The sequence below is a fragment of the Mya arenaria genome, chromosome 2, assembly GCF_026914265.1.
Source record: "Mya arenaria isolate MELC-2E11 chromosome 2, ASM2691426v1".
NCBI lineage: Eukaryota > Metazoa > Mollusca > Bivalvia > Myida > Myidae > Mya > Mya arenaria.
In genome coordinates this window covers 53,303,017-53,321,905 of record NC_069123.1, presented here as the reverse complement: position 1 = coordinate 53,321,905, position 18,889 = coordinate 53,303,017, and positions in this window count along the sequence as shown.

The following is an 18,889-nucleotide window of genomic DNA, read 5'->3' as shown; positions in this document are numbered from 1 at the left end:
TAGCCGGGGAAATGGGCCGTGTTTTTACCTTTCAGGTGGCAGTCCGGGTGAATGCGGTGGTTTTGTCTTCGCTTTAAATATAGCGGGGAATGGGCCTTACCTAGGGTCCCTGGGGTGCGGGGGCATTTTGTCTATAATGAATTCTCTATATACGAAGTATTGCACAAAATAACGTTCTAATGCAAATGCAACAGCAACCGCATAGATAATGCACGGGTCAATTGTAACCACGGCCCCCAAGGTCCGGGGATAGCCGGGGAAATGGGCCGTGTTGTTACCTTTCAGGTGGCAGTCCGGGTGAATGCGGTGGTTTTGTCTTCGCTTTAAATATAGCGGGGAATGGGCCTTACCTAGGGTCCCTGGGGTGCGGGGGCATTTTGTCTATAATGAATTCTCTATATACGAAGTATTGCACAAAATAACGTTCTAATGCAAATGCAACAGCAACCGCATATATAATGCACGGGTCAATTGTAACCACGGCCCCCAAGGTCCGGGGATAGCCGGGGAAATGGGCCGTGTTTTTACCTTTCAGGTGGCAGTCCGGGTGAATGCGGTGGTTTTGTCTTCGCTTTAAATATAGCGGGGAATGGGCCTTACCTAGGGTCCCTGGGGTGCGGGGGCATTTTGTGGGGATTTTACCATCTGTTCGTCCCTGCAGGACGGGGATTTTAGCCGGGGTTGACTGGACCGAAAGTCAAAGACCCCGCTATTCCCCGGACCTGGGGGGGCGGGGGTGGGGGCGTGGTTGCAATTGACTGGTGCATAAAGACATTCACATTTTGTTTTAATTTTAAAGCCCTATTACAGTTGACACTTGCAAGTCTCAATAGATGCACTCTTACTGTCAAATATGATTTACCACAATTAATGGAATCAGTGTTGGATATTCAAAAAAGGACGAATAAATGTCGAAAACAATGGTTCTTATGAAGGATACCAAGAAATGTACAGTCTTGTACACGGTTACAATCTTGCTATCAGTATTTTTTTATATAAATGCATTATTTAGTAAGTAATTAAAGGTTTATCAATTAAAATTTAGGTTGTTACAGATGTGTATGTATTGATTTTGAATAAGAGTGTTAAGTTAATCATACAACACTTCTGATCTCTTGTTAACGACTCTTGAGCTCAGTGCTAATCTTCTATGTATATTGAAGCGAACTTGAAAATAATTCGACAAAAGCATTGCTTTCATTCACAGTATGATTTTAGCTTTAAATCGTCACATTTTTCGAACGTGAAGAAACTTCAAATGTTAGAAACTTTAGATATCTCTTCAAAGTCTCAAAACGATTACATGTAGTACTTCGGGAAAAAAGCCGCGGTGTAATAGTTGTTTGTTACACAGCTTTGTCTTTTTCCTGACGGCCAAGACCAGACAGACGTTATTTAATGCACCAGTCAATTGTAACCATGACCCCTCCAGGTCCGGGGAATAGCGGGGACTTCGACTTTCGGTCCAGCCAAGCCCGGGTAAAACCCCCGCCCTGCGGGAACGAACTGATGGTAAAATTCCCGCCAAATGCCCCCGCACCCAAGGGACCCTAAGTAAGGCGCATTCCCCGCTATATTTGGCGCGAATACAAAACCACCGCATCCATCCGGCACTGCGAGGCCACTGGGAAGGTAAAAACACGGCCCATTTCCCCGGCTATCCCCGGTATACCCCCGGACCTTATAGTATTATACACGAAAGGAAGTCTAACAAACTACAGATAACAGTTAATGAAATGAACATATTTTCATCAATAAAATAGAGCGATATTCAATGCTTCGGATACATATTTGTTACAGATGAATTGTGTATATTTAGCAGCTATATACGTTTAAACATATTTGATCTAACTCTGTTATAACCTTTTAAATTGACATTTCTTACCCGAACATATGATTTAAACTTAAACATAAAATGAAATTCGTCCTCTTTTTCATTTGAATCACACAAATGACAATGACGTTCCGTTCCAAGTTACCATATTTACAATTATGTATTCTTTAATTATGAGACCACATACGTAATTAGGTTATTGCATTTTTAACATTTTTTGACACAATATTATCTAAATAATATTCAATTACAAATTAAGTTTATTGAAACTATACGGAGTTAAAACACCAATTCCATTTGCATATCCCCGCCATTGTTGTAAATACGTTGCCAATGAAGTGGGTTTCGTTCATCTGTGGATCATTACACCACTTTACATAATAATAACAATATCGTGTGAGAATGTTCTTAGCCTTACCAAATCAATTGGATTAATCATTATCCATTCGAAATTTATTCTGCTATAATAATTATCAATTTTTAACATAGCATCCTCACCGATAACGGATTGAATAAGTAAATAATTATTCTGCTTCAGTTTGAAACAGTATCATTATCGGAAAACGTACGTATCTTCATGTAACGGATATATACCCAATTCGCCATACACAGCAGCATTAAAAGTTGATTGCCTAGTAAAATTTCAAATGTACCTTTTCAAAATGTGTACAATATGTAAATCACCATATTTCACACGCATGTGTAGAATACATGAAACAATGGACGAAATACCTGCAAAGCTGCTTTTGGTTTACATTTATACTTTTTTAATTTGACGTCAATTTTTATCTTAAACCTTTACAATTCAATTGTTGGGTACTACGATCAGTGTTGTTCAATGTTACACCTAACAGATTATAAGTATCTTCCATGGCCGAGAGTGTAAGATAAGTTCATTCCGACCCGAGCGTAGGGTGTTTTGCGGAAACGAGGTTTACCGAGCTTTTTCTCCCACCTCAGTTAAACAAAATTAAGTAAAAATGTATTTTTTGCCGGAACTCTTTTGTGCTTTGTTAAAATAATTGCGTACGGATATGCAATAATTTGTGGTTGTCATGGATATTCGCGCAGTGATTCAGAGTATGTAAATGGTCTGATCGGTCTTTAAATAGTTCGAAGAAGAGTGAAGCATTATTTCTTGAAAGGTGCGTGAAAACTGTTTTCTGGTGACATTTGAAGCGAGAAATAATTAACTTGCGTTCTAAATATTGCCACCAGACAAGGTTTCCATGATGCGCTACAGACGACAGTCTTCAACAAGGGAGGTAATAACAATGTGGTGACCATTAAAAGAAGTTCCATACGGGCATTTTATCTTCGACCGTGGGCAAGATAAGAATTTCTAGCATGGTTAAATTAATGGATCTACTTGTCTGAGGTGGGAGAAAAACTCGTTTACAACTTCAACATCTCCAGTTCATTTGCATATAATCTTACTTTTCATACCACTTTGACCAATTTTATTTGTGAAAAAACTATACATTTCATTTCAGCAATGTTTATCGCTTAATCGTAGGTATAACATCTAACCCTATTATTATTATTATTATTATTATTATTATTATTATTATTATTATTATTATTATTATTATTATTATCATTATTATTAACAACCTGTGATAGAGGTATGACGCCGATGCTAGAAGTGTAAGCTTTACAGATTAGCCTAAACATACACATGAAATGAGCGTTAGGCAACTGACTTTAAAAAAAAGCTAAATCGTTTACGGAAGCCATAACCATTTCGGAACTGAATAATATTTTTAAAGTGTTTTTAAAGAAAGTGCAACATATATTAAACACAAGCAATTAAAAATCTAAAATATCTGTTCATTTACTAAAGGAGTTTATAGCCGGCATAAATACCAAATTTACGCTTCTTAGGGACACTATTTCGTCTAGTGAATCTCAAAACTCTCTGACGACTAACACAATTGCTTTACTCAGTATGTTTGAAAATTCAAGTTAGCGGTCTAGCGGCATAATGGCGTCAAGTTAGCGGCCTAGCGGCGTGAAGTAAGCAGCTCACGGCCGGGCGGCCTATCGGCGTGAAATTAGCGGCATGACGGCCTAGCGGCCTACAGTTATTCTCTATTTCAAAGCAGTAACTGTTGTTCATGCATTTCTTAATAATACAACTTTCTTAAAGGTCGATCGAGCAGTTCAGCGGTCTAGCGGGCTAGCGGCGTAAAGTTAGCGCCCTGGCGGCTTAGCGACCTAGCTGCATAAAATTGTTTTTGTTTCAAGGCATTTTAAATGCATTTTCTTCAAAAAGCAATTATAATTAAAGGTTTTTATGCACACATCATCGCTCAGAAACGAATATCAACATTTTCCCAAAAAGTCGATCAAACAGTGCAGCGGCCTAGCGGCGGGAAGTGAGCGGCCTAGCGGCCTATCATAGTTTTCTATTTCATCGCATTTTATATGCACATATATGTTTTTATGCACAAATTATCACTCTGAAGCGGTTCCAAAAAAGTCGACCAAGCAGTCCAGCTTCCTGATAATGAAAGAAAATGGGTAGGTTCGATTAACGTGGGCGTAGTTGGTAAAACAACGATAGGGGTTGGTTCGATTAACATAAGCGGAGTTTGTAATGCAAGTAAAGGGGTAGGTTCGATTAACATGAGCGGAGTTTGTAATGCAAGGAAACGGGTAGGTTCGATTAACATGAGCGTAATTTGTAATGAAAGGAAAGGGGTAGGTCCGATTAACATGAGCGTAATTTGTAATGCAAGGAAAGGGGTAGGTCCGATTAACATGAGCGTAATTTGTAATGCAAGGAAAGGGGTAGGTCCGATTAACATGAGCGTAATTTGTAATGCAAGGAAAGGGGTAGGTCCGATTAACATGAGCGTAATTTGTAATGCAAGGAAAGGGGTAGGTTCGATTAACATGAGCGTAATTTGTAATGCAAGGAAAGGGGTAGGTCCGATTAACATGAGCGTAATTTGTAATGCAAGGAAAGGAGTAGGTCCGATTAACATGAGCGTAATTTGTAATGCAAGGAAAGGGGTAGGTCCGAATAACTTGGGCGTAGTTTGTAATGCAAAGAAAAGGGTAGGTTCGATTAACATGAGCGATGTTTGTAATGCAAGGAAAGGGGTAGGTTCGATTAACATGGGCGGATTTTGTAATGCAAGGAAAGGGGTAGGTTCGATTAACATGAGCGTAGTTTGTAATGCAAGTAAATGGGTAGGTTCGATTAACATGAGCGTAGTTTGTAATGCAAGGAAATGGGTAGGTCCGATTAACATGGGCGTAGTTTGTAATGCAAGGAAATGGGTAGGTCCGATTAACGTGGGCATAGTTTGTAATGCAAGGAAAGGGATAGATCCGATTAACATGAGCGTAGTTTGTAATGCAAGGTAAGGGATAGGTTCGATTAACATGAGCGTAATTTGTAATGCAAGGAAAGGGGTAGGTTCGATTAACATGGGTGTAGTTTGTAAATTAAGGAAAGGGGTAGGTTCGATTAACATGGGCGTAGTTTCAGTAATGCAAGGAAAGGGGTAAGTTCGATAAACATGAGTGGAGTTTGTAATGCAAGGAAAGGGGTAAGTTCGATTAACATGGGTGGAGTTTGTAATGCAAGGAATGGGGTACGTTCGATTAACATGAGTTGAGTTTGTAATGCAAGGAAATGGGTATGTTAGATTGACATGAGCGTAGTTTGTAATGCAAGGAAAGGGGTACGTTCGATTAACATGAGTGGAGTTTGTAATGCAAGGAAAGGGGTATGTTAGATTGACATGAGCGTAGTTTGTAATGCAGGGAAAAGGGGTAAGTTCGATTAACATGAGTGGAGTTTGTAATGCAAGGAATGGGGTACGTTCGATTAACATGAGTTGAGTTTGTAATGCAAGGAAAGGGGTATGTTAGATTGACATGAGCGTAGTTTGTAATGCAAGGAAAGGGGTACGTTCGATTAACATGAGTGGAGTTTGTAATGCATGGAAAGGGGTATGTTAGATTGACATGAGCGTAGTTTGTAATGCAAGGAAAGGGGTATGTTAGATTAATATGAGTGGAGTTTGTAATGCAAGGAAAGGGGTACGTTCGATTAACATGAGTGGAGTTTGTAATGCAAGGAAAGGGGTACGTTCGATTAACATGAGTGGAGTTTGTAATGCAAGGAAAGGGGTACGTTCGATTAACATGAGTGGAGTTTGTAATGCAAGGAAAGGGGTATGTTAGATTGACATGAGCGTAGTTTGTAATGCAAGGAAAGGGGTATGTTAGATTAACATGAGTGGAGTTTGTAATGCAAGGAAAGGGGTACGTTCGATTAACATGAGTGGAGTTTGTAATGCAAGGAAAGGGGTATGTTAGATTAACATGAGTGGAGTTTGTAATGCAAGGAAAGGGGTATGTTAGATTGACATGAGCGTAGTTTGTAATGCAAGGAAAGGGGTACGTTCGATTAACATGAGTGGAGTTTGTAATGCAAGGAAAGGGGTACGTTAGATTAACATGAGTGGAGTTTGTAATGCAAGGAAAGGGGTATGTTAGATTGACATGAGCGTAGTTTGTAATGCAAGGAAAGGGGTATGTTAGATTGACATGAGCGTAGTTTGTAATGCAAGGTAAGGGATAGGTTCGATTGACATGAGCGTAGTTTGTAATGCAAGGTAAGGGATAGGTTCGATTAACATAAGCGTAGTTTGTAATGCAAGGTAAGGGATAGGTTCGATTAACATGAGCGTAGTTTGTAATGCAAGGAAATGGGTAGGTTCGATTAACATGAGCGTAGTTTGTAATGCAAGGTAAGGGATAGGTTCGATTAACATGAGTGGAGTTTGTAATGCAAGGAAAGGGGTATGTTAGATTGACATGAGCGTAGTTTGTAATGCAAGGAAAGGGGTATGTTAGATTAACATGAGTGGAGTTTGTAATGCAAGGAAAGGGGTATGTTAGATTAACATGAGTGGAGTTTGTAATGCAAGGAAAGGGGTATGTTAGATTGACATGAGCGTAGTTTGTAATGCAAGGAAAGGGGTATGTTAGATTGACATGAGCGTAGTTTGTAATGCAAGATAAGGGATAGGTTCGATTAACATAAGCGTAGTTTGTAATGCAAGGTAAGGGATAGGTTCGATTAACATGAGTGGAGTTTGTAATGCAAGGAAAGGGGTATGTTAGATTGACATGAGCGTAGTTTGTAATGCAAGGAAAGGGGTATGTTAGATTAACATGAGTGGAGTTTGTAATGCAAGGAAAGGGGTATGTTAGATTGACATGAGCGTAGTTTGTAATGCAAGGAAAGGGGTACGTTCGATTAACATGAGTGGAGTTTGTAATGCAAGGAAAGGGGTATGTTAGATTAACATGAGTGGAGTTTGTAATGCAAGGAAAGGGGTATGTTAGATTGACATGAGCGTAGTTTGTAATGCAAGGAAAGGGGTATGTTAGATTGACATGAGCGTAGTTTGTAATACAAGGTAAGGGATAGGTTCGATTAACATAAGCGTAGTTTGTAATGCAAGGAAATGGGTAGGTTCGATTAACATGAGCGTATTTTGTAATGCAAGGAAAGGGGTAGGTTCAAATAACATGGGCGTATTTTGTAATGCAAGGAAAGGGGTAGGTTCGATTAACATAAGCGTTGTTTGTAATGCAAGAAAAGAGACAGGTTCGAATAACATGGGCGTAGTTTGTAATGCAAGAAAAGAGACAGGTTCGAATAACATGGGCGTAGTTTGTAATGCAAGGAAATGGGAAGGTGCGATTTACATTGGGCGTAATTTGTAATGCAAGGCAAGGGGTATGTTCGATAAACATGGTCGTCGTTTGTAATGCAAGGAAAGGGGTAGGCTCGATTTACATGGAAGTAGTTTGTAATACAAGTGATGGGGTAGGTTTCGATAACCATGGTCTTGGTTTTGCTGAACATAATGTGTAGGCCGACTTCTACGTGGGAAATCCATTCAGAGGTAGATGAAAGTTTGCGCATATTTCCTACCGATAAATACATGTACATTTAAACGTTTACCGATGTGCTTGCAATTTACTTTAGAATTAGAACCAAAAACTATACATGTAAAGCAATTTTATTTGTTTGAATATTTATAAATTGCAGATCTTCTGCATCCTTTTCAAAGCGAAGGAAACATTTTTAGTTGTCTTTTTCCTGAATGCTTGCAAACTTTATTCCTCCAGTTTCAACATCAACTTTTCAGAACCACTCAAAGGCATTTGAATTACTATATTTATTAAGCAACTGCAAGGCTGGTGTTCACCCTCGGGATGCTGTTGACTACAATATGCCACTGTAGCTACCATACCTTTCCCTCCAGCCGTTACCTGAGATACATACACAAATTACATGTTTAGCTTGTCCGTCACTATATAAACTATTCTGGTAGCATGGGTGATATCGTCTGCGTCGGCTTGCGAAATCCTCACATCGTCAATACATTGTAATAAAAAAAATCAAGATATTCAAACGAAATTTGGTACACATGTTGCAAGAGACAATGCATACATGCGTAGCAAGCCCCGTGCTTCTGGCATTACCATTCGTTGAGAAATGCCCCTGCTTTAAGTTAGACCACCCCCTTCCCCCCAGAAGGTTAGGTAGGTCGGAAAATCTGTTAAATCTGTTAACCAAGAACTAAAAATCATATGCTTATGAACGTCTATAAAATTATTTTTGCACGACTGGTATTGTTTTAGCTAAAAATATATAAAACGAATGATAGAAAATATGTCTTGTGTCGGCTTCCTGAAAAATGTAAATGTGCATGCGAGGTACCGTACTTAAAGACACTGTTTCGTCACTTGAAGCAAGCTTGATACTTTTAAATCGAACATTTTATGACAGTGAAAAACTTTGACAAGAGCAGATAATTAAGTGATATTTAAAACAATGCTGAAAAATTTCAAACGGACATAATTCAATGTAATGACTCGATCTGTTCATTGACATCCTCTGCGTTGGGAGGTATGAGGAACCTTACAAGCTCTCTTGTTGGCAGGATGACGGAGGTGAAGGAAAGAGTGTCGAAGAGCTACGCTGGATTAAGTATCGAAAACAAAGCCATTAGGTTGGGAAACCGCAAACAATTTTTTAAGCCTACATACATAATATAAAACTTATGTTGTATTTTTTAAGAATTTGGATATCATTAGTTTAATTTCGGGTCTATTCTACTCTCAGAAATCGAAATTTCACATTTATTTTGGTAAAATCGCGTATGAACAAACCCGTACAATAATGAATAAGGGATAAAAAAACAAGTTTTGAGTTGAGTTGAGTATCAAGGAAGAGGCAAGGTGGCCTTATAATAATACCCTCACAGGAGTAAATGTTTCACTAAAGGCCTTCAGGTTTTGGAGAATATTTTAAATGCTTTTTGTATAAGTCAATGTAAAATTAGCCCCAACCCTGGCGTCCAGGCTGTTAATGTACCGACATGGCTTGAAAGAATTTGATCGGATTCTTTTAATGTGTTATTTTGAAATCTGGCCAGTTGGTTTGATGAACATATTTTCAAAGCTTTCTTCTTGGTTGCCAATCCATCCAGAGTGTAAGTAAGGACATTAACTTTATATAAATACGAAAAATACTGCATAACGGCTGGATACAGATATTGACGTGTATCAGCTGGGACCAATCCTACTCCCGGGTATCAGTGAATTTTGGTACGGCACAGAACGGGTTTCATCTTTGAAATGTCCATAGTTACTTCCCTTAGATATAAATTTTCTACGTGTATCGTGCGAGGGTAGCATGTTGGTTCAATTTAGGTAAACACCTTTTGAGCAGATACCCAGGTATTTTTGGATAAACTGTTAAATTATATCCAGTATATAGCTGTTATATATTAACGCACGAGGACCTGAAGTCGCCACTTTCTGCTATATATGTATTACAATTTATGCAAGGATTTTGATTGCATGGTTCCCGGCTTGTCTATTAAATATAAAGGCACCTTTCCCGCATATTTTGAATCTACAACATTATGTTTACATCAACTATTTAATAAGCTAACATTCTATATAAACAGCAGAGTATGACCTGACGACCACTGGACTCATGGATCTTAATGTCGGCTTGAGTGGGCTCTCAAGCTCGTTAGTATTTCCAAAAGTTGTCATGTCTATGAAAACAATGAAAAATATGTTTAAATGTTTATAACATAAACGAGATTTATCTGATTAACATCTTATTCAAGTTTACAATTAGTAAATGAAGCAAGGAGCTGATAATAATTAACAAAGAGTTCATTCAAATAAGTTATAACTTTTTTAATTAACAAAGTGTTTGTACAAGTAATAGTGGTCAATTTAAAACTTTAAAATCAAACAGTTGTATTAATAAACACTTCTTGTAAAACACATTAAAATAATCTACAATTTTATCTTCAAATCCATAATTTTCAAAAAAATACAGTCATTTTCTTACACATATGATAGGCTTTCGCAGTTGCCGTCATCCACTTTGAATGCTATGGCACAAGTTTGCTGCGGGCCGGTCTGGTGATTTTTGAAAATTGATTCCTGTAGAGGGTGTTAAAATAAGGAAGTACTTTGATTTTGCCCTATTTTCACTAATTATTTCGTGTTCTCCTTTGGCACAATCTAGCTTTAAGTTTCCAGATTTTCTTCTCCCATCAAAAACAGCATCAATATGTCCCCAACAAGTCAACCATACTGGTGCATCCCCATGATCTGCATGCTACATATGACTAGCTTCTTTATAGTATACCTGAAGGAAATAAGGTTGAACTTATAATGCAGCTAATATGTTAGAGATGTTTCAATTTCAAGATTAAAGTTTTTAAAGTTTTTGGAATGTGTGTTTTTTTGTCTTTTTTTCAAACCAATGGAAGTACAGATCTTGTTCCATAAAACCTCTGTCAGAGCAAGCGTAGGTAGCATTAATCGGACCTTGCCGATGGTATGCACCTCTGGGAAGGGTGTTCCCAGCACCATTTACACAACAGTGCACAGAAATATGATCATTTGTTACCACTGATATGTGAGCATGTTTCATTTGGATTGGTACAATCACCTTTTTACCTGCAGACTTTTTCAAATAGAGGGCTGCTTCATCGCAATTACATACCTGCAGACTTTTTTAAAAAGAGGGCTGCTTCGACGCAATTACATACCTGCAGACTTTTTCAAATAGAGGGCTGCTTCGACGCAATTACATGCCTGCAAACTTTTTCAAATAGAGGGCTGCTTCATCACAATTACATACCTGCAAACTTTTTCAAATAGAGGGCTGCTTCGTCGCAATTACATACAACCTAAGGTTTGTCGGAAATGTTGTTGCTTAGTAATCAAGCGTATCCTTCAAAAAGCTAAAGTACTCTCGAAGGTTTTGTACACTGATTTAACTTGCCTGACCCTTGTCAAATGGTTTAGGCCAGGATGCCTTGTCATAATGCCCCATTTCCTGGACAGTCCAGTTTCAGTGAAAACATCACCTTTTTCATGCTGAGCATCGACCATTTGCAATACATCAATCAAAGCCTAATAATTAATGGATGGAAGAGAAAATCAGCAGTTAGCCATGTACGATATGTAGTTACAAATTGCGGATTATTCATCATCAGTGATTAGGCTGTTTTCACACCCACTTTTGCATGAAGTGGAACTTTACTGTTTAAATTCTATCCGACAATGTCATTCTTGGTACGTTAAACTGTTTTGTACTTGCAGAAATGCTCATTCTGCCTGACCTTAGCACATTATAAGCAGATATCATTGACTCTTCGGACCATTTTTGTAATATAGATGGTTGATTGTCTATATCTGTAACTTACCTTTGTCATATGAATAACAATAAACTACAGAAAATTATAGTTATTAGGTAATATTGTTATAACATACATAACATAACATAACATAACATAACATAAAGTTTTATTAGCATTCATGTTGTGACCATATCATAGCCATTCAAAAAATAACATACAATGGTAGAAGTACACAAGAACACAAAATTTTGCGCAGAAGGAAAGTAAACAATTTATTTATCGTTATTGATGTATATATTATTGCAAAAACATGAAAATCCATGTACAATAATTATGAGAATTTTATGGAACATTAAGTGACGTCACCCTGTACCTAAACAACTCAGAATGTCTTGATAATATAACATCTTGGACAGTTTTCTTAAAGTCAAAGAGAGGCAAAATTGTGAAAGACAGAATGATGTTACATTAATAAGAGTTACGGGTAATTAGGCATAAACATGGCAGTGCGCATGCAAATGACATCCACCCTAACCGACTGTAAACAGGCCTTACTTGTCCCAAAGCAAATTTTAACAACAGAAACCACAAGCATAACTTATGAGTGTCTCCTTCTGTGTGATTTGAAAAACATATGAAGACTTGGACATATTTTAAAGAAAAATACTTTACCTTTCAAATAAATGTGGCTCAAAGTTCAAACAACTTTAAAGAATCCATGCGAGGGAAACGAGACCAAAAAAAACCCTGACAACTTTAGGGCACTGACGGTTTTTGTATGCTAGTTTGTGGTTGCAATAAGAATAAAACAGTTTATGTACATTGATGGGGAGCAGGACTTTTCAACCCCAAGACTTTTCAACCCCTTCTCATATTGAAGACTTTTAAACCCTTAGTCTTTTCAACCCCTTTTTTAAAAGACTTTTCAACCTCTTTATTAAAGACTTTTCAACCCTTAGTTGAAATATTTTAATAGCCATATTGAAGACTTTTCAACCCCTATAGCAAAGATATTTTACCCCTATTTTTTTTGTCAGCCATATGCTGTTTTTTTGCATGAAATTAATTTGTTTGCTACTTTTACGCTATTAGAGCATACTTCCATTATAGCAATAAAGGCATTGTTATTGAAATATGATTATGGAAGTCGACATCAATGTGGAATTCGAGGTGGTAGACGCAGGCTAAACTCCAAAAAAATAATAAGCTGGGTTTTTTTCTGACATGGTTTCCTTCTGCATAAAGGTTACTTTGCTCTAAGTTAAATATATGCTCAGGAAAGTTTCGACACTTGGGTCTTGTAAATAGTCAACATCGTAAAGGTAAGTATGCGACATCGTTAAGGTAAGTATGCATGAAGTCGATACATACTAAGGTTAGTTTCTTGACTTTCGTCACATGGTTGTCGACATCTTAAAGGTAAGGCTGCATAAAGTTAGATATATAAAATTATAAATACTACCATTCAACATGTGTAACATTCTATTTATCTCATCGTGTAACTTCTGTAAATTATATATTAAAACTATTTTATTGCAGAAAAAGGTGGCCAAGCAGCACCCATTGGCATTGTAGCATGCATAGAAAGGGCCATTTGTGTTACGCTAGTGTAAATTAGCGGGGAGACATTTGCACCCGTGGAACTGCGCAACACAACCATCCTGCTGATTCACTGATGAAGAAGCGTGTCATACTGCAGCAAGAAGTAAGATAAAGATATTGATATCATAATATTTTTAATTGAAATATTGTGTGTATATGAGTATTGCAACAAACTCTTAACTATTTTTGAATAACATTTCATATTTATAAAAAGATAATTGAACAACATTTCACATTTATATTTTTTATATTATTAAGCATGTCTTGTTTTCAGATCAGACAGAAATCTATAAGAGACATCCATACATTTGCTGGGCGAATGTCGTTGACAACAAGGTGGCTGAGACCTTTGGCTGAGAAGACTTCAATCTATCACGCCCTCAGCGATGGTCACACACTTGAACTGTGCTCGAGAGAAGCTCAGGCCAGAAGAACCCATTTCCCTGGATTTTGTGGTATAAGATGTACCCTTACATATCATTACATATATACATTAGCATAAAATGTAACATAAATAGTACATAATTTATTAAAGATTTGGTATATATCAACATTATTTGATGAAACACTTATTTTACCCTCTTTTCCAATTCAATGCTGACTACCTTGGCGAGGACTTCCTTTTAGGCGATGTTAGTGTGAGAGACGAGTGCCACATGATGTACGCGACGGCCGACCAAGTTCAACTACTTCAGAGGGCCCAGACTTGGTATCGGGATGGCACATTTCATGTCGTCAACAAGCTATTTATGCAGTTGTGGTCCATTCACAAGGTGGATATACATGTAAATATAAATTACAATATAAATTGTTTATTGTTGTAGTTATAATCTTAAACAAAGGTGAGAAATTAAGGGGTTAAAAAGTCTTTGTTTATAAGGGGTTGAAAAGTCTTTGATTTAGGGGGGTTGAAAAGTCTTAACACTTTTAGGGGTTAAAATGACTAATGGGTCAAGAAGTCTTGGAGTTGAAAAGTCTGACAGCCCATTTATGACTAGGTTATTTACATATATTTAGTGAACTAGCAGCTACATGAATACAGCAGCATGCACAGCAGTGTTTATATTCATAGCATATCACATCATTATATACAGTTACAACGGCAATGCTTCAACAAGGTATACAACAGATGCTATCTACTGTAGCCTGTTTTTGAAGTTTTTGTAGACAGTGCAGTTATCACTTTTGCTGAAATGTCACTGCACTCCAAAATTATTCTAGTTAAAAAATGCGTTTCTGAGTTTCTTTTTTGTCTGGAGTTGTTTGATAATTTATTTGAAAAAACAGATTTATTTATGGGCCAAATTGTCACTGCTGAAAATTAGCAAGAGGCCAAAAAGTCTTGAGGCAATATTTTTAAGGGGCTGAAATGTTTCGAGGGCAATCTGGTAGTAGGCCAATTTGGTAAAGGGCCGATTAATTTCACTTCGTTTTCCTTTGGATTCAACATTATAGACTTCAATCATATCTCCTCAAAATCTTTTGTATGAAAGAGATGAAAGTTTCAAAGCTTTTCATCTTCCAAAATATATGACATAGATTCTACATAATACACGAGCCTTTTTATGAACTCTGTATATAGCTTCAATGTCTTTTATTTACCTTAGGTGTCATACCATATTTCAGTATTCTAGATTTGGTCGTTTAACTTGTCTTGTAAAGCTTACCAAATGATTTTTTGAAGTAATATGGAGAAATGAGCGCCGCATTGCCCATTCATCTTGTTTACTTTGTTAGTTCAGTCATTTATATTGTGATGGAACTTCAGTTAAGTATTGAAAGTAATTCTTGTTTTTTTTCACTCTTTCTGATTTCTTTCTGAAATTATCATTATGCAGCTGGAAGGTATGAGCTGCATTATTGTGGTCATAATGCAAACCCAACCAGTTAGTCTTACTGGAGTTCACCACTACATATTGTTAAAAATGGTTAAGAATGCTTTAATCCACCTTTGTGTCTATCTATCCCACATGATTGAAGTTTGACTTGAAGTCTTGAATGCTTCCATTCGGAACTCCTCGGCCATATTTTTAGAAAACAACCTCGGATGTATGCCGGTACATCAGTTGAAGTAGTTCGTATTTTTTTTAATTATATCATTAATTAAAATTAGTGTTTTAGAGTTGTGTTTATTGATCTAAGTTTAAATTGATTGCCAGTGAAGTGTATTATTGCAAACATAATTAAGATTTCCAAGAGTTAAGACATAAAGTTTAGCTGCTAAATAAAATTACTACGCGATCTACTTGTTGCGGACTTAAACGTACCTCTTTTTGAGTATGTAAACCGTCCAAATACATCCGAGGTTGTTTTCGATAAAATGGCCGAGGAGCTCCGAATGGAATGCTTCCTAATTAGCAGGTGATAAATGCTACTATTTGTTTGTTTTACAGTGAAAATAGGGAAGAAACCTGGCATTTTAATTTTGAGAAATTCTTATGCGTGAACACTTTAATTTGGAAAAATTAAATATGGTGTAGCTTCTCATGTATTCAAAATAATGGAAGAAAAACAAACAGGACAATAAGTATAACATCAGTACAACCAATGATGTATTTTTGTTCCATTTTTTGGGAAACAATTTTCTCAAAATTGGATTTATTTTTTCCTTTTTAGCTGGAATTTTCATAAACAAATAATGGGCTGGCAGACTTGGCGGTTGTGCAAGTGTTATTAACAATTCTGTGTCAAGTTAATGTTAAAGTTTTTATTCTGTGTGATAAAGTCAATAGATTGTATCCAATTGGAATTTTGGTCAGAATAATTGTCTGCATGTTGTCTTGAACAAATATGAATATGGGTCATCTCAGCTCATTGTCCACACAATTACTAAAACTATTTGACTTAGAACCATGAAACTTTACAGGTATGTAAGGAATATGTTGTCCATGGTCGTTGTCATCATCAGCGGCACTTTTATGTCTGTTGTCTAACTTTAGCATTTCTTATTATGCCCTCCTTTGAAAAAGAACTTTAAAGGGATATATTGTTTTGCACATTTCGGTCGGTAGATCGGAAGCTCGGAATACCAAAGTTTGTCTGAGTGATACCTCAACAATATCCTGGACCTATGAACCTCAATCTTGACTTGCAGTTTAGGCATGACCAGCAGATGTCAACTTTTAGGTTTAAGTTCATTGTGTCAAAGGTCAAGGTCACAGTGACCTTGGAAGTGAAAAGCTTGTCTGTGTGATAACTAACACTCCATAGTTCTTAAAAATCACATGGAGATTGGATGTGGTTAGTAGATGACCCCTAGCTATAAGGGTTTATAAGGCCTAAAGGTTCAAAGTAACTTTGAGCGCGAAAATATTTTTTGAGTGATCACTTGACAATGCCTGTACCGACTATCCTCAAACTTTATGCAGAGGGTCTGACCAGTTGGTAACCCGTATTGAGGTCATCAGGTCAAATTAGCTGATATTTGTCATTGCAAAATTTAACCAAGTGTCTATATATTCATGAAAACATGGCGCTCTGGGGGGCATGATGTTTGAAAAACATCTCTGGTTCAATCTTGATCAGATTGGGTCACAATGTTTATTTGCATAATATTTTAAATGAGTTCGATCAACAGCAGATCCCTCAATACATTCTAGAGATGGCCCTTAAAATATAAAAAAAAAATCAACCAAAATCACTTTTTATCACTATAAGCTCTGGAGATACCATCTTTGACTTGTTATTTGTTTGACTGCTTTTTTATGAATATTTTTATTTTATCTTTACCACACTGGTCACGTTACTCATGTTTGATCAACAGCAATATCAAAGACTCATGGTACTTGAATTTTAATTGTCAACATTTGCCAAATTCTCTTCATCTAGGTTCTACTTTGAGCATGAAATATCCAATCTTAAACCAAACTTAGTTACAGTATTCATGTGTATAATATCTCATCAAATTGAAATGTGAAATGAACTGCTATTTAAGAATTGTTTATTTAATTTTCACTCCAAAAAGAGTGCATTTTAAGGAGGTGACATATTAATTTTTTGTTAATTGAGTTAACTAGTAGATTGCCCATTTTGCTTTTTGACCATATGTCAGAGGGCTAGATTTTGGCCATCAGTGTTTTTAGTACATAGTCACTAGGTCCTGGGCACAGTCAATATCAATGTATTTATTCTTAAGACTCTTGTACAATATATATTACACACATGTTTCTGAAAAAGTAGGCTTATATTGTGCATAATATATTGTTTTTAAACATGGGTTGTTGTTCCACAAAAGTTATACTGATTGATTAATTTTACAGAAACAAGGACCAGGAGAGATGCTGCTGTGACAAGAGAGAGCTGCTATCTTTCCACTGGCAGAATGATGTTAACTAAAGCTGGCCTTGGCAGTGTCTGCACCTTGGACTTTGTACAGGAGAGTATCAGTTCTAAACTACATGTACATTGTTGTTCAAATACCAGGCTTAAAGACTTACACTATGGTAATCCATTGGTAAATGTGTCAACTGGGTTGGACTATTGTAATCCAGTGGTAAATGTGTCCAACTTTGAGCACAGTTGGGCCGGGTTTGAGCTTTGAAACTTTTTCACACCAACTCATTATTGACAACTAGTGCTGGTTTCTAACTGAAAGAGACTTAAGCATGCTTTGTATGTATGTAATTAATAATGCCTTTTCAATAAAACTCAAACATTTGCTATAATCTAAACCGAACTAACTTAATCACAGCACGGTTTTGATGAATTATGTTATAAAAAATGTCAGTTCACATATTTTTTCCTCTTTTCATTTAGAAACTTTATTTGGAAGTTAATGGTTGTTACCTAATTATGCCCCCCTTCGAAGAAGAGGGGTATATTGCTTTGCACAGGCATGTCGGTATGTCGGTCGGTCGGTCGGTCGGTCCGTCGGTAGACCAAAGCTTGTCCGAGTGATAACTCAACAATTCCTGGACGTATGGTCATCAAACTTCACATGAAGGTTGGGCCTGACCAGTAGATGACCACTATTGATTTTGGGGGTCATCGGGTCAAAGGTCAAGGTCACAGTGACCTTTAATGGTAATGTAATTTTAAAGCTTGTCCGAGTGATAACTCAACAATGCCTGCACCCATGGCCCTCAAACTTGACATGGAGGTTGGGCCTGACCAGTAGATGACCCCAATTGTTTTGGGGGGTATCAGGCCAAAGGTCAAGGTCACAGTGACCTTGAATGGTAAAAGGTCGTCCGAGTGATAACTTGACAATGCCTGCACCCATGGCCCTCAAACTTGACTTGGAGGTTGGGCCTGACCAGTAGCTGACCCCTATTGTTTTCGAGGCTCATCGGGTCAAAGGTCAAGTTCACAGTGACCTTGAATGGTAAAAGGTTGTCCGAGTAATAACTCAACAATGCCTGCACCCATGGCCCTCATAATTGAAATGGAGGTTGGGCCTGACCAGGAGATGACCCCTATTGTTTTTGGGGGTAATCTGGCCAAAGGTCAAGGTCACAGTGACCTTGAATGGTAAAAGGTTGTCCGAGTGATAATTCGACAATGCCTGCACCCATGGCCCTCATAATTGAATTGGAGGTTGGGCCTGACCAGTAGAAGACTCCTATTGTTTTTGGGGCTCATCGGGTCAAAGGTCAAGTTCACAGTGACCTTGAATGGTAAAAGGTTGTCCGAGTGATAACTCAACAATGCCGGCACCCATGGCCCCCAAACTTGACTTGGAATTGGGCCTGACCATTACATGACCCCTTTTGTTTTCGGGGGTTAACTGGCCAAAGGTCAA